Raw genomic sequence first — 25414 nt, 5'->3', positions numbered from 1 at the left:
TTAATGCGCTTCAACTTCTACAATAACTATTTATTTTTAATAAATAACATATCAAAATACTCCTAATGGTCTGTTGTTTTGTAAGTTTAGTTTTGATTTTATCATAAAGAATTTAAAAAACTTTTACCTTAGTCTAAAGTTTGGCTAAAATTAACAAGTACGTGCTGTGTAAAACAAACATGCATGTGTTTAATGCGCTTAAACTTCTACAATAACTATTTATTTTTAATAAATAACATATCAAAAGACTCCTAATGGTCTGTAGTTTTGTAAGTTTATTTTTGTTTTTATCATAAAGATTTTAAAAAACTTTTATTTCAGGCTAAAGTTTGGCTAAAATTAACATGTACCAGCTTTGTAAAACAAACACATATGTGTTTAATGCGCTTCAACTTTTACAATAACTATTTATTTTTAATAAAAAACATTTCAAAAGACTCCTAATGGTCTGTAGTTTTGTAACTTTAGTTTTGTTTTTATCATAAAGACTTTAAAAAACTTTTATTTTAGTCTAAACTTTGGCTAAAATTAACAAGTACGTGCTTTGTAAAACAAAAATACCTGTTTTTAATGCGCTTCAACTTCTACAATAAGTATTTATTTTTAATAAATTACATTTCAAAAGACTCGTAATGGTCTGTAGTTTTGTAAGTTTAGTTTTGTTTTTATCATAAAGACTTTAAAAAACTTTTATTATAGTCTAAACTTTGGCTAAAATTAAGAAATACGTGCTTTGTAAAACAAACACACATGTGTTTAATGCGCTTCAACTTCTACAATAACTATTTATTTTTAATAAATAACATATCAAAAGACTCCTAATGGTCTGTAGTTTTGTAAGTTTAGTTTTGTTTTTATCATAAAGATTTTAAAAAACTTTTATTTCAGGCTAAAGTTTGGCTAAAATTAACATGTACCAGCTTTGTAAAACGAACACATATGTGTTTAATGCGCTTCAACTTTTACAATAACTATTTATTTTTAATAAAAAACATTTCAAAAGACTCCTAATGGTCTGTAGTTTTGTTTTTATCATAAAGACTTTAAAAAACTTTTATTTTAGTCTAAACTTTGGCTAAAATTAACAAGTACGTGCTTTGTAAAACAAACATACCTGTTTTTAATGCGCTTCAACTTCTACAATAACTATTTATTTTTAATAAATAACATATCAAAAGACTTCTAATGGTCTGTAGTTTTGTAAGTTTAGTTTTGTTTTTATCATAAAGACTTTAAAAAATTTTTATTTTAGTCTTAACTTTGGCTAAAATTAACAAGTACGTGCTTTGTAAAACAAACATACATGTGTTTAATGCGCTTCAACTTCTACAATAACTATTTATTTTTACTAAATAACATACCAAAAGACTCCTAATGGTCTGTAGTTTTGTAAGTTTAGTTTTATTTTTATCATAAAGACTTTAAAAAACTTTTACCTTAGTCTAAAGTTTGGCTAAAATTAACAAGTACGTGCTTTGTAAAACAAACACACATGTGTTTAATGCGCTTCAACTTCTGCAATAACTATTTATTTTTAACAAATAACATATCAAAAGACTCCTAATGGTCTGTAGTTTTGTAAGTTTAGTTTTGTTTTTATCATAAAGAATTTAAATAACTTTTAGTTTAGTCTAAACTTTGGCTAAAATTAACAAGTACGTGCTTTGTAAAACAAACACACATGTGTTTAATGCGCTTCAACTTCTACAATAACTATTTATTTTTACTAAATAACATATCAAAAGACTTTTAATGTTTTTTTTATTAAAATAAGTATTCATTAAAAAAGTTAAAGAGCATTTGTCACAGGTGTGTTTATTTTACAAATGGCATACACGTTAAGTTTAGTCAAAGTTTAGCTAAAAATAAAATGTTTTTAAATTCTTTATGTCAAATGAAAAAATTAACTTACTAAAAAACACACCATTACAAATCTTTTGAAAGTTTTTAGAAAAAAAATAGTTTTTGTAGAAGTTGAAGCGCATCGGTCAGAGTAGTGTTTATTTTACTAAAACACACCTCTTAATTTTTGCCAAACTATAGATTTAAATAAATTATTTTTTCAATGTCTTTATGTTAAAAAATAAATAAAAATACAAAACTACAGAACATTAGTAATGTTTGTTATGTTTTTTGTTAATAATAATTTGTTTTGTAAGATGTTTAAGCGTATTCGTAACAGGTGTGTTTATTTTACAAAGCACGTACTTGTTAATTTTAGCTTAAAATAAAAGTTTTTAAAATCTTTATGATCAAAACAAAGCTGAACTTACAAAACTGCAGACAATTAGAATTCTTTTAATATGTTATGTTTTTAAAATAAATAGTCATTGTAGAAGTTGGAGCGCATTCGTCACAGGTGTGTTTGTTTTACAAAGAAAACATACATGTTAATTTTAACTAAACTTTATATTAAAATAATTGTTTTTTAAAGTCTTTATGAAAAAAAAAAACTTAATTTACAAAACTACAGACCATTAAGAGTCTTTTGATATGTATGTAATTAAAAATAAATAGTTATCGAGCAGTTTAAGCGCATTCGTCACAGGTGTGTTTCTATACTAATCGTATAAAACATTATTTTAGACAAACTTTAGCTTAAAATAAAAGTTTTTTTAATTTCGTTATGATCTAATCAAAACTAAACTTATAAAAATATAGCCCATTAGAATTATTTTAATATGTTTTTTTATTTAAACGATTAGTTTTTGTAGAAGTTTAAGTACATTAAACACAGGTCTGTTTATTTTATAAGGGAACATACATGTTAATTTTAGCCATATTTTAGCTTTAAATAAAAGTTTTATAAAGTGTTTATGAAAAAAAGAAAATAAATCTAGAAAACTACAGACCATTAGGAGTTTTTGATATGTTTTTTAAATAAAAATATATAGTGGAAGTTTAAGCGCATTCATCACAGGTATGTTTATTTTAGAAAATTCATACATGTTTATTTTAGCCAAACTTTAGATTAAAATAAAATTATACTTCAGTATCAAAGAATAAGTAGATATGATATGACTGGTATAATAGCAAATATTTCTTGCTTTAGAAAAAAAAAATATATTAAAGATTAGGAAATCTTGTTGTACATTAAAAATCAAAAAAAAAAGAAAGACAAAAAAGTCACTAGATATTACTTGCACTATGTTCAATTTAGAACTCTAAATACAACAACAAAAAAAACGGCCATATTCGAACACTGAGGCAATGGCCAGACGTTGGCTCTGTCTTTGTGTAACTACTTGAACACAACAATAAACATGTCATTTGAAGCTTGCAATCAAAAAAGCAGCATATAAAATTTAGTTTATACAAATACTTATGTATAATAGTTTTATTCTAACTTTAAATTTAAAAAAGTTAAGTTTTGTTATTTTTTATAAAAAATAGTTTTCAGGTACTAAAATAGACCTTGTTTTCAGTATACTTCAGTATCAAAGAATAAGTAGATATAATATGGCTAGTACAATAACAAAATCATTTTATCTTTAAAAAATAATACATGGACGTTTATAAAAACTTATTGTTCATTAAAAGTTAAACAAAAAACTTAAGACAAAAAAGTTGCTAGAAGTATACTGAAGCATTTATTGTTTGAAGCCTGAATACAAGAGCCAGGCAAAAAACGGCCATATTCGAACACTGAGGCAATGGCCACACGTTGGCGCTGTATTTGTGTAAATACTTGAACACAACAATAAACTTGTTATTTGAAGCTAGCAATCAAAAAAGTAACATATAAATTTATTTTGTACAAATACTTATGTATATTAGTTTTATTCTAACTTTAATATTTATAAAATTTAGTTTTGTTAATAACGAAATCATTTTATTTTTGAAAAAATAATAACATGAAATTATAGGAAAACTAATTGTTAATAAAAAATTAAGCTAAAAACGTCAGAGAAAAAAAATCTAGACATTACTTGCATTAATTGTTGTTTGAAGCCTGAATACAAGAATCAAACAAAAAAACTGCCATATTCGAACACCGAGGAAATGGCCACACGTTGGCGCTGTCTTTGTGTAAATACTTGAACACAACAATAAATTTGTCATTTCATGCTAGCAATCAAAAAAGCAGCATATAAAATTTAGTCTGTACAAAAGCTTATGTAAATTAGTTTTATTCTAACTTTAATTTTTATAAATTTTAGTTTTTTTTTATTTTTTGTAAAAAATTGTTTTCAAGTACTAAAACTGTCACTTCAAGTATTTCAATACTAATCACGTAATTTTAAGTACTAAAAGTGCACATTTTGCATAGCATTGATAAGCATTTTGACAACTTTAATGAAACCGTTGGGCCAGAGTGTAAAACAGCAACAATACATAGAGTTTACCAGTCGAAGAAATCAACAACTAAAATACTTAATTTTAATTTTGTCTACAAAGCTTTTCAACCTGAGTTAATGCAGAATTGAATATAATTTTTTAAGTGAATCACTTTAAGCTTCTACAGAAGTACTCTACGATTGATTATAAAAAGTTATGCTTTTCCACGGAAAAAAGTCTAGGCACCCCCTACTTTATAGTTTTTTTTTTTAATGTACTTATTTCTGGATGGCATAAGGCTCCTTAGATGAAAATTTATTCAAATTCTTTATTCATTTTTTATTGTTGTTAAATAAATTTACTTTAGGTTTTATCGGTTTTTAGTTTTTAAAAACCTAACACTTTGATAAATACAAGTTTGCACGCATTTTAACTAATATCATGTTTATTCTAAGAGCTAAAAGTTCAGAATTAAAATATCGAGTTTTCCTAATTTTAAAGTGTTTTTGTCTTATTTTATTAATTTTTTTAAATAAAAGTTAAAAACTATTTTTCTCTCTTTTGTATTACCTACTTCAAATAAGAACTACTTTAATTTTTGTTATTACACAAGTTTAAACTATGTGATTAGTTGAATGTTGAATACAAGGATGTTTGTTAGCGACATAAATTAAACTTTATAAATATATTTCTAATTTGGGCAGGAGAAAAAATTTGCTATGTAAATCAATATTTTGACAAGGTGTTTTACAGAATATTTGAAAAGTAAACATACAAATATATATAACACGAAAAAGAGTAGAATTAATAGTTTTTAACTGTTATAAATTATGTTTTTTCTAATTATAATAACTTAAATATTAATGTGGCTGATGGTGTATGGGTCGTAATAACAGCTTGAAAATTCTCTGAGTTGCAAGTTGCAAGATCAAAATCCATGGCTGACACATATACTACAAAAACTATCCATTATCAGTGAATTCGATTTTCTTCTATTTACTCGTTCAAGCCACACTTTCTTACAAATGAACAGTGTCGGTTCGTAGTAGACGTTATTATTCTCATAAAGTTTACTCTTCTCACAAATGTATGTCATTATGTTTAGGAAGAGCCGCATATCGGCTTGTGAACAGTTCACCGTTTTACCATGGACATTTTTTATCAATATTTGTGCGGGTAGATTCACACACGCTCCAAAAACGTATTGTGATGGTGTGGAGAGCATTTGTATGGTTTATTTCTTAATTTTATGTAATTTTTATCCCTTTTTGTATCTTTTATTGAATTTTAAGGTTTTTTTTTTAAGCAAGAAATTCCACCATGAAACTTTGTTGAAACCGTTTTTAATTGTTCACAGTGTGTTTGTGTGACAATTAGCCACATGTAAAAATTTGAGCTTGAAACTCCAAGGTCACAATTTTTGTAACCCATACATTTTGCATTAGGTAAGTTTTTAGAAAATTTGGTACCAAGGTGAAAGTTTCTTTAAATCATCTAAATTATTTTACAGAGAGTTTTTATGATGTAAGCGAAACATAAGATTTTTTCCAGCTGGCAAATTAAAAGTTGCTGTAAAAGTGAGCAACCTACTTGAGTCTTATTTATCGTTAACGTTGACTTTACCTATAGGGGCCATGGCAACTCGTGTGTGGACGTTTTTACTTCAACTTGCCTCAACTTTTGGGCTGCATGTGTGACTCAGTCTATGGGTTTTTTTGTGTCGTCACGGAGGTTTATGACGTCATTGTCGGGGCTAATAGGCTGAGTAATGGCTCGTTTTTTTTTTTTGTTTTTAACCTTGACAGTCTTTGAAAGCGGATATTTGCCCCCCGACCCTCTCTTCATCCCATTGTGAGGAGGACGGTTTTTTGGTTGGTTGGGTGAAATGACACCCCTCATTGGTGTGTATTATCTCCTCTCATTGTGAGGAGGATAGGTTTTTTGGTTGGTTGGGTGAAATGACATCCCTCATTGGTGTGTATTATCTCCTCTCATTGTGAGGAGGACGGGTTTTTTGGTTGGTTGGGTGAAATGACATCCCTCATTGGTGCGTATTATCTCCTCTCATTGTGAGGAGGACGGGTTTTTTGGTTGGTTGGGTGAAATGACATCCCTCATTGGTGCGTATTATCTCCTCTCATTGTGAGGAGGACGGGTTTTTTGGTTGGTTGGGTGAAATGACATCCCTCATTGGTGCGTATTATCTCCTCTCATTGTGAGGAGGACGGGTTTTTTGGTTGGTTGGGTGAAATGACATCCCTCATTGGTGTGTATTATCTCCTCTCATTGTGAGGAGGACGGGTTTTTTGGTTGGTTGGGTGAAATGACATCCCTCATTGGTGCGTATTATCTCCTCTCATTGTGAGGAGGACGGGTTTTTTGGTTGGTGGGGTGAAATGACATCCCTCATTGGTGTGTATTATCTCCTCTCATTGTGAGGAGGACGGGTTTTTGGTTGGTGGGGTGAAATGACATCCCTCATTGGTGTGTATTATCTCCTCTCATTGTGAGGAGGACGGGTTTTTTGGTTGGTTGGGTGAAATGACATCCCTCATTGGTGCGTATTATCTCCTCTCATTGTGAGGAGGACGGGTTTTTTGGTTGGTTGGGTGAAATGACATCCCTCATTGGTGCGTATTATCTCCTCTCATTGTGAGGAGGACGGGTTTTTTGGTTGGTTGGGTGAAATGACATCCCTCATTGGTGCGTATTATCTCCTCTCATTGTGAGGAGGACGGGTTTTTTGGTTGGTTGGGTGAAATGACATCCCTCATTGGTGCGTATTATCTCCTCTCATTGTGAGGAGGACGGGTTTTTTGGTTGGTTGGGTGAAATGACATCCCTCATTGGTGTGTATTATCTCCTCTCATTGTGAGGAGGACGGGTTTTTTGGTTGGTTGGGTGAAATGACATCCCTCATTGGTGTGTATTATCTCCTCTCATTGTGAGGAGGACGGTTTTTTGGTTGGTAGGGTGAAATGACATCCCTCATTGGTGTGTATTATCTCCTCTCATTGTGAGGAGGACGGGTTTTTTGGTTGGTTGGGTGAAATGACATCCCTCATTGGTGCGTATTATCTCCTCTCATTGTGAGGAGGACGGGTTTTTTGGTTGGTTGGGTGAAATGACATCCCTCATTGGTGCGTATTATCTCCTCTCATTGTGAGGAGGACGGGTTTTTTGGTTGGTTGGGTGAAATGACATCCCTCATTGGTGTGTATTATCTCCTCTCATTGTGAGGAGGACGGGTTTTTTGGTTGGTTGGGTGAAATGACATCCCTCATTGGTGCGTATTATCTCCTCTCATTGTGAGGAGGACGGGTTTTTTGGTTGGTTGGGTGAAATGACATCCCTCATTGGTGCGTATTATCTCCTCTCATTGTGAGGAGGACGGGTTTTTTGGTTGGTTGGGTGAAATGACATCCCTCATTGGTGTGTATTATCTCCTCTCATTGTGAGGAGGACGGGTTTTTTGGTTGGTTGGGTGAAATGACATCCCTCATTGGTGTGTATTATCTCCTCTCATTGTGAGGAGGACGGGTTTTTTGGTTGGTTGGGTGAAATGACATCCCTCATTGGTGCGTATTATCTCCTCTCATTGTGAGGAGGACGGGTTTTTTGGTTGGTGGGGTGAAATGACATCCCTCATTGGTGCGTATTATCTCCTCTCATTGTGAGGAGGACGGGTTTTTTGGTTGGTTGGGTGAAATGACATCCCTCATTGGTGTGTATTATCTCCTCTCATTGTGAGGAGGACGGGTTTTTTGGTTGGTTGGGTGAAATGACATCCCTCATTGGTGTGTATTATCTCCTCTCATTGTGAGGAGGACGGTTTTTTGGTTGGTAGGGTGAAATGACATCCCTCATTGGTGTGTATTATCTCCTCTCATTGTGAGGAGGACGGGTTTTTTGGTTGGTTGGGTGAAATGACATCCCTCATTGGTGCGTATTATCTCCTCTCATTGTGAGGAGGACGGGTTTTTTGGTTGGTTGGGTGAAATGACATCCCTCATTGGTGTGTATTATCTCCTCTCATTGTGAGGAGGACGGGTTTTTTGGTTGGTTGGGTGAAATGACATCCCTCATTGGTGCGTATTATCTCCTCTCATTGTGAGGAGGACGGGTTTTTTGGTTGGTTGGGTGAAATGACATCCCTCATTGGTGCGTATTATCTCCTCTCATTGTGAGGAGGACGGGTTTTTTGGTTGGTTGGGTGAAATGACATCCCTCATTGGTGCGTATTATCTCCTCTCATTGTGAGGAGGACGGGTTTTTTGGTTGGTTGGGTGAAATGACATCCCTCATTGGTGCGTATTATCTCCTCTCATTGTGAGGAGGACGGGTTTTTTGGTTGGTTGGGTGAAATGACATCCCTCATTGGTGTGTATTATCTCCTCTCATTGTGAGGAGGACGGGTTTTTTGGTTGGTTGGGTGAAATGACATCCCTCATTGGTGCGTATTATCTCCTCTCATTGTGAGGAGGACGGGTTTTTTGGTTGGTGGGGTGAAATGACATCCCTCATTGGTGCGTATTATCTCCTCTCATTGTGAGGAGGACGGGTTTTTTGGTTGGTTGGGTGAAATGACATCCCTCATTGGTGCGTATTATCTCCTCTCATTGTGAGGAGGACGGGTTTTTTGCTTGGTGGGGTGAAATGACATCCCTCATTGGTGCGTATTATCTCCTCTCATTGTGAGGAGGACGGGTTTTTTGGTTGGTTGGGTGAAATGACATCCCTCATTGGTGTGTATTATCTCCTCTCATTGTGAGGAGGACGGGTTTTTTGGTTGGTTGGGTGAAATGACATCCCTCATTGGTGTGTATTATCTCCTCTCATTGTGAGGAGGACGGGTTTTTTGGTTGGTAGGGTGAAATGACATCCCTAATGGTGCGTGTATTATCGCATCGAGCTGCATTGTAGCCTTGAGTTCGTTGTTGATCACAAAGATAGTCATTCACCTGGTTTCTATACCGTCTGTTACTGTAGATTCGGAACTGATTGTTCTCAAACGAGTTTCTTGGTTGTCTGTACTCATAATTGGCTGGCCTTGTTGGCGGTTCATTTCTCCTTTGTGGTTGAAATTACTGAGTTTAAATTTCTTAGTGGTTTATTAAATATCTGACTTTTATTGACGCATCCCTTGTTTTTCTAACACCAGCATCGCAAGTGTCCATCACATTTCTCTTGAAACTAATCCCAGTGAAACTAGACACCCTGGTTTTTAAGTGGGTAGGTATGAGATGTAAATAAAGGAACTCGTGTAAGGTTTCATTGTTCTCTAGTTCTATAATCCACCTGCTTACCTCACTGATGAGATCACATCCGCTGATAGAGTTAAATTGTTTATTAGGAAGTAATACTCGTGGAAAAACTCAGTCTTTTTCCAATAAGTATGTACGTAAGGACCTAAAGTTTCTTTCTTCAGGCGCTGTGAATAGAATATAGTTCGACATGTCATTGTTTGGCCACAGTTAAACTACAAGTAGCATTTTTTGTTATAAGAAAATAATAAATATTTTATTTAGTTTAAGGATTTTTTTGAGTAATAAAGCTAATAACATGTATACAATTTTTGTAAAAGTAAACCAAAAGTAAGAACGATAAAAATATTATTAATTTGCTAAATCTTAATGGTATTTTAAAAACTTGTTTAACTTAAGGTTTACACTTTATTTGAGTTATTGAGACCAGAGGGTTTTGGTAACGCAACATCCAAAGGTTCATTTACTTTAGAACGTTTACGCTTGGGGCTTAATCTGAATGTGATTTTACTATTGGGATTTGACATAATTATTATTTTACTCTAGACTTAGTATTACTAGATATCAATACTATTAATAATCAGGCACATTAATTGAGTGAATTTCTCTATCAAACGAACTTCAATGAATACAAAACCAGTTGTAAAAATTACAAGAACTATTAAATATGTAATTTGTGTACTAAAATAATGTATATTAACCACTATAAAAAGCTCAATAATGTTTTAAAAATATTTAAATTAAATGCAAAACTAGTGGTGAAAACTACAAGAACTATAAAAATATGTCACTTATGTTAAAAAATCTTTATATTAAACCACTGTAAAAAAATGCTTTTAATAAATCATTTGTTGAAAATCAAAACAGCTATAAAAATGTACAGTAAGAGAGTTACAAAACTTACTTTAAATAACAATCTTAAAATCTAACATTAACAATTATAAATATATATACTAAAACTTTATAAAACAACTCAATACCAACATTCAAGTGTCTTTCTTGTAAACAGTCTCTGCAACTCCTGGCGTTTATCAACACACTCTGGACTTTCAGCTTGTGACCCACATTACATAAAAACATTTCATCAGTCAGTTTTGATGTTACGTAGTAAAAAAGAAATGCACTCTCATTCTCTTTTATTCTCTTTCTCACTTTTGTTACTTCAAACTTGCCCGGGCAAGAATTCTAATTGCAATAAATTCTTAATTTTCTCTTAAAAACAAAACGGTTTTCAAGTAAAACTTGGATTACATTATTTTTAAAATAAGCATTTGTAAAATCTTATCAAAATATACTTTTGTAGATACACTCTTTTGGTTTAAACAACATTTTAGAGTACAAATAAATATTTTACAAAGTGTATATGTCGTTTGAAGTAAATCATATGGATGTAATTACTTAAAGTATTGTTATTTCTTGTCAAGAAATTTATAACTAACAAACATAGAACTTGTATTTATTTTCTAGTAAAAATTAAGATGAGCTAAATACTAACAAAAATTATAATGCCATCGTAAAAATATTTAAAGTCAAAATTATTTTTTATTCAATATTTGTTTGTCATCAGATTTTTTTAGACAATAGTGTGTCGTAAGTTTATATAAAGTTGTCGGTGTTTTAAAGTAAATTTATGTAATAAGAATTTAATTCATAGGTCATAGTTTACGATTTTATGAATTTAGGCTTACTGTCATTAAGCTGTAAAAAATGAAATAACTCTTCAAAAGTTTACATTATAAAAAATACAGTTTTTTTAAACTAAAAATTGAAAATTGAAAATTCATTGATATTTATTTTTTAGGATTACGTTCTAAACTAAAGTGTTAAACTTAAGCAGTTAGTTACAACCTACCAGAGGCGTCGCGTGGGGTGTTGCACTGCCGCAATTGAACCACCTTAAAATTTGTAAGAAAAAACTAAGTATCTATTTTCGTTATTTTTTAGAACAAAATCTCTTATAAAACTACAATTTAGAAAACGACCATTTTGCTCACTTCACTGCCGCAAACTCTTAGCTGACTGCCGCAAATGAACTCAAAAAGGCAGAATTTCTTCAAGAATTTCTTAAGTAAGCTAAGTTGAAAATCTCTGAAACAGTACAGGCTTAACTATCATTCCACAAGCTATTGTAAACAAAAACTGAAAACAAAGTTAAGCAGAGCAGAGATAAATCGGGTAGAAGCAACACAAGCAGAGGCGATTCGAGCAGAATCACTTCGAGCAGAGGCAACTCGAACAGAAGCAACTCGAACAGAAGCAACTCGAGCAGAAGCAACTCGAGCAGAATCAACTCGGGCAAAAGCAACTCGAGCACAGCCAATTTTAGCAGAGGCAACTCGAACAGAAGCAACTCGAGCAGAAGCAACTCGAGCAGAAGCAACTCGAGCAGAATCAACTCGAGCAGAAGCAACTCGAGCAGAGGCAACTCGAACAGAAGCAACTCGAGCAGAAGCAACTCGAGCAGAAGCAACTCGAGCAGAATCAACTCGAGCAGAATCAACTCGAGCAGAAGCAACTCGAGCAGAGGTAACACGAGCAGGGACAACTCAAGTGGGGCAAATCGAGCACCGGCAACTCGATTTTTTTTTTCTGAACCACCTAAAAAAAATTCCACGCAACGCCACTGCAACCAACCATCGTTTTAGATAAAATTATTTTAAAATAATAACTAATTTATACTAGTCCGTTTAACTTTAAAATAAAAATAAATTTTTATTTAACGTTGGTTTCAAAATTTCGACACTAACTGTCAAACGAACTGTTCTAGATTGAAGAATTCTCAGTAGAAATTTTATTTAAAATTAAAGTAGTGAGTTTATAGACATATGAGAAGTTGGTTTTACAAATAAAAAGTAGTTTTAAAAGTAGATATAAATAGATAAAAATAATAGATATAACAAAAATAAAATAAAATGTCATTAAACACAACTAAGAGCGTAGCTTAACCTTTTATTTTGTTGTTCAACCAGTTAATTTACCGATAATAAAAAAAATTTCAAGATAACCAATTTTATATATACATTAAATTCAATTTCATTACTTTTATTTTTTTATTATAGATACTTCGTTGTTTCTTAAAATTTACATCAGATTACTAAAGTATCCTTTATCAGTTATATTAAAATAAAAATTATTTTCATTCTAAAAAAACTAAGTTTGTTTTTAAAACAAAATTTTCGAAAAAACTTCTATATAACACTACAGTACTCTGTATGTAACATTAATATACTTAAATACTTTTTAAGATTTACGTCTTCTTAAAGTAACAATAAAATTACTTTTTTATTACTATTGTGAGAGTATATTACGAATAACCACTGATGAACAAAGTACCTGATCATTTATGTAGATTAAACTACTCATCTAACTGGCCGAAAAAAAATTAAATCAATCACCACCGTTATTTGGATCAGCTGTTTAAATGTAGTTATAAAAACTAGATTAAGTTATAAAACGGTAAAACTCATTAAAATCATAGTATATTACATTTAAATTATACTGTTAATTACGAGTAATAAACATTATTTGTTAGGCTTACGTTAAATTTAAAAAAAAACCATTAGCTTTGTTAATTTGACCTTAACTGAAGTCAAACATAAAAATGCAAACATATATGTTTTTTAATCAATATTTAATTAATAGTGAACTTTTTTTGGTAGAAACTTAAAACACTTAAAGTTAATAAACAATAGTACAAAACTATACCGATAAAATAAAACGTTAATTTAGGAAAGAATTGATATGACATACAGTCACGAGTTTTTTAGTTGCAATTTATTAATTTTGTTAAATGGTTTAAAAAGCTTTTTTTAAACTTTTGTAATAAAATCAATCTAAGTTCTATTATTCTGTTTTGTATTATCAGCAAAATTGCAAACTTTTTTGACCAGTGTTCTAACTTTGAATTTAGTTTTTTTAAACTAAAAAGTAAAATTTTCTCGATTACTCATTAAAACACTCGTTTATTTTCATGTTTTACACAGTTATAAAGTAATTAATTAATCAATTAATAAAAGCTATAGATTAGTTTTAATTAAAAACAATTAAATTTTACATTTAGACCTTATTCAATTTGTTAGTTCTACTTGTTAAAAATAGAACAAATTTTATACAACTTAAACTGACAAACAAATTATTTTTATTACAGTTTCAAAAGTTGCTTAGTTGCTCAAAATTTGTTTTTATAGTTACTTGCTAACTGTAGTAATTAAAAACGGTAAGTCAAAATATATCGTACACGCTTAATAAAACATTTTTAATGAGCTGTTTATAGGCCGAACAAACATAGAACTTAAGCTTTATTACATAAATTTTCACTTAAAACCAGTGGCGTCGCGTGGTATTTTTTTTAGGTGGTGCAGAATTAAAAAAAAAATCAATTATTTTAATAAAAATATATTTTTACTGTCAAGTTTGAAAACAACTGAACTTTTGCTACACCTGAAGATAAGCTTTGCTTTTAAGGGCATAGGCGGGATAAAACACTTTTTTCACAGTTTGATCTTATTTTATGTAGTTTTTACTAAGCTACAAGATGCTTTTTACAGATTTTAAAAAATCAGTACATGTTTTAAGATATAGCCGGTCAAAGTCAAAGGCAACAAAAGGTTCATAATGGGAGGCACAAACTAAAACAGTGTCTAAAAAAATGTTTTAACCCCCCCTCCTCCCCTTTATGCCCTTAACATCTACTTTAGAATTATTTTACTGAAATTACTTTATACAGTTTTAATTTAACTACAAGTCATCTTTTATCAATATTAAAAATTCATTAAAGTTTTTGAGATATGGTAATTCAAAATCAGAGGTACAAATGAATCCTTATTTTTATAATATAAACTCAAACAACAAATAAATCAAATCACTAAAATCATATCTTTTTTTATAAGTTGGCCTAAAATCTTTAGATGTTTCTTTTATAAAACAAAAAAAAAATTGCTAAATTAGATATTTAAAACACCAAAAAAAAAAGTTATAACAAAAGTTTTTTTTTTGTATATATAAAAATATATATTGATACTTAAAAATTTAAAACTTCTCTTCAACAAAAGTATAAAATTTTATAAAAATTAGGATGAAAAGTTTAATTAAAAATAGTTTTAAAAATGATGGAGAATATAGGTTTTCAGTAAAATTGTATTTTTTGCTGTTTTGGTTTGCTCCTTGTATAATAAATCATTGTACTCTCTGGCTTTGACTAGTTGTAACTAAAAGTTTAATTGGAAATTTTAAATTTATTAAAGAGTAACTATTAGCTTTCTAAAAAAGTTAAAATAAGATAAACATGTAAAAAAGTGCCTATACACCCTCCCTCCTTACCCCTCACTAATTTGCACATTTTTTTTACAAACATTAAAATTTTTATAAACTTTTTTTCTAATTTTAATGTTTTTTGTTGGAGTTTTAAAATTCAATAGTTTTTTAAGGGTATCTTTTCTTTACATAATTTTAATTTGTTTTTCATTTTGATGACAGTATTTTTGTCAGGAGCTCAACTTTTTTAAGTTTAGTTGTGAGGCTGTTGAACTTTTCATGAATTTTAAAGATAACTTATAAATATGTAACCATTATAGAAGTAAAAGTTTGGTTAGTTAGTTTTCATGTGGCCATAGGGGTAAAACACTTATTTTTTAATTTTTAATAACCTTGTTATTTTTAGAGTAAAAATTAAAACTGCTTTAGTCAGCCTGAATATTTTTCTAATTTGGTCTGTTTTAATTTATCTTGGGTCATCTTGAGTTTTTAACATTTCTAATTTATCCTGATTATGAGGCAAGGCAACCATGTTTCAACAATTTTATCTAAAATTTTTGCTTTGTTTATGAAAAAATTAAACCAAAAATTATATAAAGTAGAGGTAGACTAAATTTTCCTAAAATGTTAAACTACTCTAAGTAATCAAAGTTTCTAAATTAAGGCTATTTACTTTATTTAAATATGTGATTGTTTCAATAATACTATTTTTTATTTAATATAAATCTAAAATATTTTTCTGTAAGAGTGAACTAGAAGTTTATAAAAAACTTCTTAATTCTTTTTTTCAGAACTTAAATTTTATTATTTATTTTATTAACTTTATGATAACAATAATCAGTTATAGTTAAATTTATATATGCAGATTAAAATAAAAAATCAAATTTTTAAGACTTTGGTGGTTTAGGGTTTTTATCTTTTTTCAAAATATGCAATTTATGGCAAATCTTTTAATAGAAGTGATCTGTTAAATTTTAAAAATCATGTGGGTACATAAACTCAAGTTTAATCCTTTGCTGTAGCTTAGCTTTGTTTTTATTTTATGTTTACAATAGCTTGTAGATGATACTTAAGCAGTCCTGTTTTAGGGAATTTTCAACTTAGCTTACTTACCGCAAGATATTGATTTTGCGGTAATTCTTGAAGAAATTTTGCTTTTTTGAGTTCATTTGCGGCAGTCAGCTAAGAGTTTGCGGCAGTGAAGTGGGCAAAATGGTCGTTTTCAAAACTGAAGTTTTAAAAGAGATTTCGTTCAAAAAAATAACGAAAACGTTATAGATACTTTTTTTTTCTTACAAAATTTCAAGGTGGTGCAGTTGCGGCAGTGCAACACCCCACGCGACGCCCCTGCTTAAAACTCAGTTTTTTTTTAGAAGATTTCTGTTGTAAGCGTTGTTTTAAATTTGCTTTAATGTTGCAATTTTTGCTCAAAATATTTTGCAAAATTAATCTTCGAATAACAATATACTTCTACGTACAACTACAAGTACTTTTTAATACAAAAGCCCAACTATAATAAAATGTTATTGATAATTATTTTTAAATAGTTTGTAATACAAGACTTTCAAAAAATTTTAAAACAGTTGTTTAAGTGTAAAACTTGTTTTAAATATTTTAACAGTAACACAATCCTAATATCCTTCGAAAAATGTTTATAAATGCAATAAACTATAAGTGTATATTACAGTTTCGAAAACGGCACGCAGTAAAAATAAACAGCTGATATCAAACTTATTAATTTTGAGCGAAATTTTTTTAATGTTTTATGGAATTTTTTACTTATTCAAGGTTTAAAATTATCTAAAACTTTACTCTTTATACACTAAAAATATTTAAAAACTAAAAGTAAAAACTCAAAACTAAATAATAGAATAGTTGCAAACTACTTTAATATAACTAGCTTTTTAATGCTTTTTAAAGCCTAATATATCTAAAGGTCAGTCGAGTTGAAAAAAGCAGAAAAAAGCTAAGTCAGTAAGCTTGTTTATTTATTTTTTTCATTTTAATTATTATAATTTTTTTTTTAATTAATTTTTTATATTATTGGGTAAGGTGGGTTAGGAATAAGGGTATAAATTAAAAAATTAAAAAGCTTTAAAAAAATAGGCTGACTCAGCTTTTTTTTTCTGCTTTTTTCAGCTTAGACGGCCTTTAAATATAATAGGCGTTAAAAATTATTAAAAAGCTAGTTGCATTCAAGTAGTTTGCATTTTGCAACTATTGTTTTGTTTAGTTCTGAAATAAAGTGTTCACTTTTAGTTTTTAAATATTTTTAGTGTATGAAGAGTAAAGTTTTAGGTAATTTTAAACCTCGAAAATTAAAAAATTCCATAAAATATTTTAGAAATTTCACACAAAGTTATAAATTTGTTATAAGCTGTTTACTTTCTCTTTTAAAACTATGAAGCTTTATACACCTAAAATATGGTAGAAACTAAAAGTGATATTACTGATGAATGATTAATATTTATGAAGTTTTACATTTCGTTTATTGCTTTAGAAAGCCGCAATAAAAAGCACAAAGTAAATTTTTATGTCGAAATTTAAAAAAAAATTCGAGACATACTTTTTTATTCCTGAAAGTTTATAAATACCGAAAGTTTGATATATTTCAAAGTAGTATGAACTTATTAAAAGCTTTATTTTTAGTCGCAAAAAAGTTATATTACTTTTATATAAGAGGTCTCAAAAAAGTTTTGATAAGCAAACAACATTTCAAATTTTCATTGTTATCAAATAGTACCACTAAAATACAAATTTATTTACAAAAGTGTTCATGAAATCCTTGCTACAAAAATACTTTTTTTATACTTTGTAGGTATTTTCATGGTAACAATTTAAATTTTACAAATGTTACCAGAAAACACAACAGGTGAGTATCTTTGTTAGGTTTGTTTAAAATTTTAAATTTAAGTTCAAGAATAAAAATAACTTTAAAGTTTTTTAAGTAAAATCTATTTTAAGTTTTTATTTCCTAAAAAAATATAGTTTTCTAAGTATTAAATGTTTTTTTATTGCTGGTCAAAGTATATTTATTTAATAACGTTTAAACAAGTACAGTAGGTAAATCGTTAAGATACGCAAAAAATCTCGAAAGTTAGTGCAATCAATATTTTAATGATTTTTTCAAACGTAATCACTTTTAATAAATTAGATAGATCTTATTTAAGAAAAAATAGATATAAGCCACCTAAGTTGTGAACTTTTTTAAAGCTGTACGTACTTTTCCGATGTCCTAATATTTTCTACAAACTAATAACTGTACTAAAACATAAATTTGTTTTTTTATTTATTTTAGATTTTATCGTACCGGATCCAAATTTACCAGGCTTATTGGAAACAAAAATTGCACTTTCAGTTTTAATATGCGTATTCGGTTTGGTTGGAAATGGTTTGAGTATCTTTATTGTGCTGGTTTTACAGGAATACAAAAAATCTGTTTTGCACTTGTTAGTGATACTCAAAAAACAGTTCAATAAGTAATAATTTAATAAATACTTATATAAAAAGTTACAGTTTTGCAGTTTTATAAAAATAAACAAGTATTAGTAAAATTTACTATTAAACACATTTTTTTTTTTTTTTTCGTTATGTTTCGGATTGTATCTTTTTTACCGCTTATAGATTTTGTTTATATAACCTAGGTAGTATGTTTTGTTCTCTGACTTACTTACAAAGACATGTTTTAGGATAGAATACTAAAAAAAAATATTTATTGTATAAATTTTGTAAACTTATTATTTCAAGAATTTATTTTACAAACTAAGTTTCGGTCAAAGACCTCTTCAGTGCTTAAATAAATCTAAAAAAGATATGTGACAGTCAATGAAAATAGAATTTAAACAATTAAATTAAAATAAAAACAAATTTTTACTCAAAATTTTTACTTAAAAAACTAAACAAAATAAGTTTTAATATTAACATTGAGTTAGTTTAAGGTAAAGTTTAAATTTTAGTTAAGTTTTAAAATCAATAAAACAACAATAATAATAATAATTAAAGCTGTATGTGGCTTTCTTTTTTCTTCTAGTTAATTTTCAAAGTAAACATTGCTTGAGCAAAAATGTAGTTCATAAAGTGAGCTTAAAGTTGAGGTGCATTTTAACGTAGCTTATTTTAATTAAAACCAGTTTTTATTTTGTTTTGTTTTTAATCTGTTTTTACTTTAATTTAATTGTTTAAATTCTGTTTTCCATGACTGTCACATAACTTTTTTAGATTTATTTAAGCACTGACAAGGTCTTTGACCGAAACTTAGTTTGTAAGATGAATTCTTGAAAGAAAAATTCATTATTTCTTCCTCAGTAGTTGAGATCTCTCTATATGTTTTCTTAAAACCAAAACATGTAATAGTATAAATTTAGTTTAAAATTTACAAACGTTAAAAAAAAAAAAAATTATTTTAGGTCTCATATTAAGTCTTAATAATTTAATCAAAACGTACAAAAACTTTCAATGACTACCGATGTTTTGCTGCTCGTAAAAATATTAACAGCTATACAGAGACTAATATGGTAGTTGTAGAAAAACTTTTGTTTTAAATTTTTTATGGGCTTTGGTTGGGCGGATTTGTAGAATTTGACGCCTTAAAACTTTATATCTTAACTTAAGTTGAATAAATGTTGTAAAAATAAAATTTGAAAATTTAAAATGTTAGAGCTTTTGCATTTACCACAGTAATTGTAATTGATTTTTAAAGCAAATTGATGTTTTGATCTTTTTGATAACTACAGAATTACAGGTTTTTTTTTATAAAATTGCATAAATTAAATTTTTGGAAACTAATAAAGTTAACGAAGTGTTAAATTTATTTTTCAAAAAATAATAAAAGTAATTTTTTTAAGCTCAAGCTAAACTTAACAATAGTTTGTATATTTTTCTTAAAATTTTGTTTTGTTGAGTAGTTTTAGTCTTGTACGTACAACATAACTAAATTATATACTTGATAAAACAGATACTTAAGCTAGAAAGCAATTAAATTACAACTTAAAAAATCAAAAAATATTTATTTGTTCCTTATTAGTTACTAGTTTCACTGCTGTGAGGTATATTAACAAAGTATCATATTTTTAAACAATTTAAAGCAGTTTTGGAATTTAGTGCGACTGAGCTATTTTATATATACTTTAAACTAAAACGAAATACAGGTACATTTTACAACTTTCAATAGCTGATACATTGTTGCTACTAACAATTCCATTTAAAGTTTATGAAGATATTAATGAAGGTTGGAATTTACCCGGGTATGTATTTGTTTCTAAAGAAACTGTTGTTCAACTCAGCTACAGCGCTTCAGTATTGTTTCAAGTTGTTAGTGTTGTTAATTACATAAGTTCACCACAGTATATCTAATCTATATCAGATATAAAAAAAAAAACTCTATTTGTTACAGACTAGTTTTGGCCTTTATTAGAAATTGAAAATAAACAATTAAACTAAGTTTAAAATTTTAATAAAATTTATTCCAACTCAATTAAAATGAGAAAAAAGCTTATTAAAATTTTTGAAATATATTTTATGAAAAAATACTTATAAACTCGAAATTCCAAGTTAATTTCTCTGCGTATAATTTCGTTTATGTTTTATAAGAAAAAAAATAATTAAATAATTTATCTAACAACTGGAACTTTAATTTTACAAAAACTTAATACTAAATGTATTTACTTTTTTTAAACTCTAGTTTGAATAAAAAACATGAATAATGTTTATAATATATGAGGTTTGACTGAAAACTTTAGGTTTCCTTCTACTTTCGAGAATTAATAATTTATTAAGGTTTTTTAGCTCATAAATTTTATTTTTTTAGCAAAATTATTAACTTAATACTGATAAATTTCATTACTCGTAAAGAATTTAAAACTTTGAATAATAAAATAAATTGTAATATAAAACTGTTCTTAAAGCAATTTTGATCGAAAATAGTAACAAATTTACATTATTTTTTTTAAACTGTGCTACTTAATATTTTTAGTACTTTTCAGTTTTTATAAAAGTAACACACTATTGAGCAAAACAAAACCATTTATAACATTATATATAATATTCACTAGTGACGTCAAATTTTGTTGATGTCAAAGATTGTGATTTTTTAATATACGACGTTTTAATATTTATTTTACTAAAAGTTGTGATATATTAGTAAAAACGACTTTTTTTTACTTAGGCGTGCCTTTTTTTACGTATATTTTTAAATTGACTTCAAACTATTGTAGTTTTTTATACGTTTAGTAAAATTTAAACTATAACTTTTCCTATTGAAAATTTTCTGAAAGTTTCTAAACTGTAAAGTGAACTGTATTTTTTTAGTTGAAATTTATCTAAGACTGTTATAAACAAATTAAAATAAAATTGTTTGTACTTTTTATAACTTAGTTTTCACAGAGACCTGAAAACGTTAGACTATATAAAGGTATAAAACAATATTTTAAAGGAGGCGTTTTATCATGCATAGAAGAGTTATTTTAGATTTAGAGTTAAACACTAGCCTGTTTGCTAACAACTGTGTAGCTTTTGTAAATTTAGCGGTTTCTAGTTATATGCTTGGTTACACGTATACGGTCGTGCATTTAGCTAGGTTAAGATCAATAAACAAAACCTTGCAACCGTTAAGTTAAAAATAAACCTTTTTTTGAAAATTTACAGTTGTGCACAGATACGTCATAATAGCAACTATGTCATGAAGAAGTACAATTTAATTCATAATTGTTTTATTCAACCTAAAATCAAAAAAATCAATCATTAATTATATTCCTTAACTTAACTTTAACGGCTAAAGGTATAATTTTTGTTGTTTTTACAGGTGATAAGTTTGGATAGGTACATTACAGTCTGTCATTCCTTTTCAACTAAACTTAAAAAAATCAGAAAAAAATCATTGGTTAAATGCATTGTACTGTGTGTCTGGATACTTGCAATGATAATTTGTATCCCAGTAATAAAAGGCTTAAGTAGTTCAGTGGTATATCCAAACTATAGACACAAGTTTGTTTTTGTTTAAATTGCATTTGTTTAAAATACCGAATAAAATTACAGTATACATTAAAATCAAATATTTTAAAAACAAGGGATTTGATATACTAAAAAAAAAACTTTAACAAACTAAAACAAAATCACTGATAAATTCGTTAATATATAAGAAAAAGTTAAATATTAGGTTTTAGTCAGCGTTAACCTCAAAAGGCTATATCCAAATTATGCTTTTTTTAACAGATAGTTTTACAGGGAACGGGTCTAAATTCCACGAAGACAAAACTGCACGAGGTTACTAAATTGCACGAAGGGACTAAATTGCACGAGAACAAAATTGCACGAAGCCAAATTTGCACGAGTTACATTTTTTCACGAAAGTAAAAAAAATACAGAAAAAAAATAAAAATAAAAAAAACAGAGAAAAAAATTTATTTAAAATAAACAAAAAAAAAATTACCGACCGAGGGTAAAGGTTAGGGGTAACAATGTAATAAAAAAAAATCTTTTTTTCAATCGAAAAAAAATTAAAAAAAAAAAAAATTTTAATTAAAAAAAAAAAGAAACAAAAAAAAACATAACTTACCGACCGAGGGTAAGGGTTAGGGGTAACAATGGTAGTAAAGAAAATAAAAAAATAAAACTATCAGAAAAAAAAAATTAAAAAAAATTACCCGTGCAAAATTATCTCCGTGCAAAATTATCTGCTCGTGCAAAAGTGTCTTCGTGCAAAAGTATCTGCGTGCAATTTTATTTTCATGCAAATTTATCCCCTCGTGCAAAAGTATCTTCGTACAATTTTGTGCACTCGTGCAACTTTGTCCCCTCGTGCAATTTTGTACGCTCTTGCAATTTAGACAGCTACCCAGTCTTATAATATGTTATCAATATTTCAAAGTATACAGAAAATACAGTCAATGATTTGCTATTAGTTTGTTATAAAGTAGGGGTGGGCAACGTACAGTGAAAATGGCCCGCGCAGTGAAAATGACCGGCTCGTTAATGTTTAGAAAACAAAGTAGTGACCAAACCATAGAAAAGTAAATCTTTGGCTTGTGAGCATTTAGATCCGGCCGCCAAACTAAACTTTTAAACTTACACTAGATCAGTGGTCGGAAAAATGCGGCCAATAAAGTGTAAAACATGATGCGACCCGTAAAACGACCTGCTTCCTATGAAACTTACACTAGATATTTCAAGCTTTGAAGGTAAAAGAAAAAAAAAATATTAACAATGAATTTGATAATTGAGTAGTTTTCGTGAATTAAGGAAAAGCTCCGGCCGACCAAGGACTATTTTTTTACATATGGCTGACTGAAAACGTTGTCCACTCCTACTATAAAGTATTAAAAGTATTTAGAAAAATTATTTTGATATTGCTCTCCGTGAAACAACTTGTAAAAACCAGTACTTCAATACTAAAGTTTTTATTGCTTTTATAAACGCTCCGTAGTATAGTTAAGCTCTTTTATATTAAAAGATTTTCTAACTAGCATTATAAGAACTGTTGAAAATAAATCATTTTAGGATAACTAAACTTGTTTTATATTCTTAGTATTAAGCAAACACTGAAAAGTAAATAAATGCTGTAAAAAGGTAGTTACTAATTTAGTCTTTTTACAGGAACGAAAACTCAGAAAATTACTTTTATGATGATAAGAACAATAAACTAGACACTTATGATGGCTACAATTACTCTAAGTATGATGTTACCTACAACAAAACAGAACACCTTTATGAATTTTTATTAATCAGAAAAGTTGTTTCAACACCTTGCAGTTATTTTGATGCGCCTCAAAATTGGAAAACCTTTCTTATTTTTAATTTTGCATTTTTGTACTTACTTCCCATTTTTATATTGTCTACATCATATGGACTTATAATGAAAAAGGTAAACAAAACTATAAGATATTTTCAGCAGCAAAGTTTGTATACTTGTTTTTTATATCAATAATGAAAATTAATAAAAATATTTTTATTTAACTTTTTAGTTTTTAAGCTTATATTTTACTTGTGTAAAAAAAGTATGAAACGTTTTTAACACCTAAGTACCAGTTTCCTATTTGCAATACTTTTAAGGAATATATATATAAGTAAATGAATTTTAACACTTATTACTTTATATAGTTTTTTATACATATTTAAACCGTTTTGTTATAACTTTTACAATATTAAAAAATCTGATAATAACAACTCTGAGTTCTTAAACCTATATAAGAAAGAGTAAAAGTTTTTTTAAATAGTTTTTTCAATTTTTTGTTGTGTTTCAATAAAACTATAGCTAAAAAACCGTTTTAAATATAACAAATACAATAATATTATTTAATGAGTTGTATATTAGTATGACTAAAATTTGGGCAAAAAAAATATTTTAGGTAAAACAAACAAAACAACCGCTTAAAAACTCAATAAACATTAGAAATATTGAAAAATTTAGAAAAGCTATTGGTAAAACGAAGAAAAACGATAAAGCCAACACTAAAAGTAGAGTGAACACAATTTGCACGACTCTCTTAGCTTCTTTTATTTTTTGTTGGTTCTCTCAATACGCTTGGCATTTTGCCCGAATAAATGCAGTTATAAGCAAAGACAAGGTTAGCAAACAATTATTTAATAAAAATATTATATGCATGTGTTTTTTAATTACCGTTAGTTATGATTTTATAGTTAGTTTTTAAAGCTATTCATTTATTTTGTTTTTTGGAAAGGTTTTACTTGCAATAATCATAACTTATAATTTCAATTATATAAATTAAAGTTATTATTAGTTAATGATAACTTTTTTTTAAAAACTATTTATTTCCAAGTGTTCACCAAAAAGCTAAGTTCTTCTAAAAACATTCGAAAGAAAAGTTTAAGAAATACAAGATTTTGCACTAATAAGTAGTATTCAAACATACTATGAAAATCCTTTTTATTCTATTGTTAAGAGAAAGCTATTTCATAGACTTTAAACCAATAATCTGTTTAGTATAAAATATTTATTCAAAGCCATTTTTATCTACATTCTTTTAACAAATTAATATCTGTTAAGCTGTTCAAAACTATTCGTTTAAACTATAACTTTTTTTTTAATTATTTTAAGACAAGTTAAAATGCATACAAGTTATTGTATAAAGAAACAATAAAAATGTTGTCCCTTAAATTCCTTAGTTTAAAAAGTTCTGATTTGTTACGTGATAATAAAAATATATGTTTAGAATTACCAAAACTTTTTTCTATTTTATGTTTAAAGATTCAATGACTGTGATTAGTTTTAAGTTTATAAAACTCTAACTGTACTAGCATAGTGCTTGGTGCTACAACAAATGATAGAAAAATTACTAAGCGTATTCTTAATTCATAAAAAAAAAGTTAAAAATAATGAAATGGTTTTTGAATCTATGTTACTTACTTATAACACAAATAAAACAAACTTCAGCTATAGTATATACTTTATGATTTAATATATATTGTTATACGTAACTGAGATAAATACGAAAATTAAACATTGTCTTAGTTAAATTTTAAATTTATTGTTTTCTTTGATAGCTGTGAACTATTTAAAAAAATGACTATTAAGACCTTACTTTTGATTAAACAATGTTTACATTTATAGGAACACCTTTGTCTAATTTTAAACAGTATGGGTAGTCTTTTAGGATATCTCTATT

The sequence above is a fragment of the Thalia democratica genome, chromosome 5 (genome assembly GCF_965202585.1).
Source record: "Thalia democratica chromosome 5, ktThaDemo2.hap1.1, whole genome shotgun sequence".
NCBI lineage: Eukaryota > Metazoa > Chordata > Thaliacea > Salpida > Salpidae > Thalia > Thalia democratica.
This window is presented reverse-complemented; position numbering follows the sequence as displayed.